Raw genomic sequence first — 1,886 nt, forward strand, 5'->3', positions numbered from 1 at the left:
GCGACATTATAGCACATAGAAGCAACTCTGTTACAAACATTCGTCGCAACTAAAAGCTAATCCTTACGGTTGAGCCGCAGCTAACTGTCACTAATTAGCCACAATTATAGCGTAGTAATTTGTAACAACGTTATGACAACTTACTGTGAGATTTGTGAACGGACTTCTCTGTCCAGAGTGTTTTCTGAGCGGGGGTGCTTACCACCGTTCTAGTTCCGAACCGAAATAAAACCTAGTTGCTATTGCGAAGTGATAGTTGGTGTTATTGCCAATAGAAAAGTTTTCGACCCCCTTTACAATCTCCCCCACTCGTACTTATACTGCTAAATTACAATTAATGTCGTATCAATTTATCCCGTAAATCTTGCACTCTATTCAATACAATTGATTAGGGAAATCTTTGACCGCTTCTCCGAGCTCCTAAGTGATTTGTTTTGCCGTTATACTCCACTTCACTTCTCCTGGTCGGGCTTAATGGGCTGGTCTCGATTGCGGCCTAGGACCATATTATTTGTTGGTTCTGGGCCGAGGCCCACAACCCGAGGTGACCGATCGTGATCTTGGTACCAACAGTTGCCCCCCAAGTCCTCGAGCTGATTAGTTTGGGGGACTTTTGATCTTCAATCGATCGTTTCGGGAAACTGAATATATCCCGTATCCCGTGATTTGATCGTGGTAATGATGGGATTTACCTTCCCGAACAAGCACTGGGCCCACCACTCGACTTAACACGCTATAAAAGAGAGAGAAGCGAACCAGGACTTTTCGGTTCCCTAGGTAATCATTGCTTCTTTTCAACCGGGCTTATAAAGGTAATCCTCCCTTCTCTCCCGTTATCTTCAGAATAGGTTCTTTGCTATTTATTTCTCTTTACTCTCGTTCTAAAGTCATGTCTCCCCCAAAATCTTCCTCGAGTAAAGTCCCAAAACCGCTCATCCACTGCGCCTTTAGTCCCCATCCGGCGTCTATTCTTTCCGAGAGCGACGTGGCGGAGGTTAGAGGGTCATGCGAAATCCCCTCGGAGATTGAAATTCGGTTCCCGGAAGCGCATGAGTCCCAAGAAAACCCTCCTTCTGGGTACTGCTGTGCGTTCGAGAAATTCTTCTCTGCATGTGGGCTGTCTTTTCCGCTTTCCGAACTCATCATGCGGATGATGTTCGAACTGGGGTTCGCTCTCCCTTAGATGTGCCCAAACTTTGTTCGGACGGTTCTTTGTCTTCAAACTCTTGGAGGAGCATGACTATTCTCTGTCCTTGGCTGACTTTCTCCACGTCTACACCGTGAAAACGGGGCAAACCAAGGTGACCCTCTATGGGAGTCCGCTCTTCGGACTTAAGGTTTTCGACGACCTTCCAGAAAAAGATGAGAAATGGCAAAGTCATTTTTCTTTTTCCCTGTCAATGAGCTCACCTTCGGGCACCTCGAGAGCTCATTTATATCAAAGTGGACTTCGAAAATTGGTAGTGTGGTGCACTTCAGTTGGAATTAGCTAGTCTTTTTGGTTTTTTTCTTACCCTTGTTACTTTTTGTTTCATCTCACTTCGAGCGCGGTCAACTTTGTCCTACCTTCGCGGAGTACTTTTCCTGGTTTTGCAGCCAAGGCTAAATCGCTTGGGACTCTTTCTCGTTCGAACGGATTAGAGAGTCTAGAGCTAGGCTCAGAAGTCGTTCCCTTGTTCACTCTTCCCCTCCTCGAGTCTTTGACACTTCTTCGATGGGTTACAAGGAAGAAAGAGCATTAAAGAAAGAGCTCGAGAATGCTGAAAAGGAGGCGAAGAGACAAATGTCTGCTGCTCTTGCCGAAGACAAAGCTCGCTTTTCCGCTAGTAGCGTTGATTCCTCAACCCCTATTGTGAGTGAGACATCTGTACCCCCCCCCCCCCCCC

This window comes from Camelina sativa, chromosome 19 (genome assembly GCF_000633955.1).
Source record: "Camelina sativa cultivar DH55 chromosome 19, Cs, whole genome shotgun sequence".
Taxonomy (NCBI): domain Eukaryota; kingdom Viridiplantae; phylum Streptophyta; class Magnoliopsida; order Brassicales; family Brassicaceae; genus Camelina; species Camelina sativa.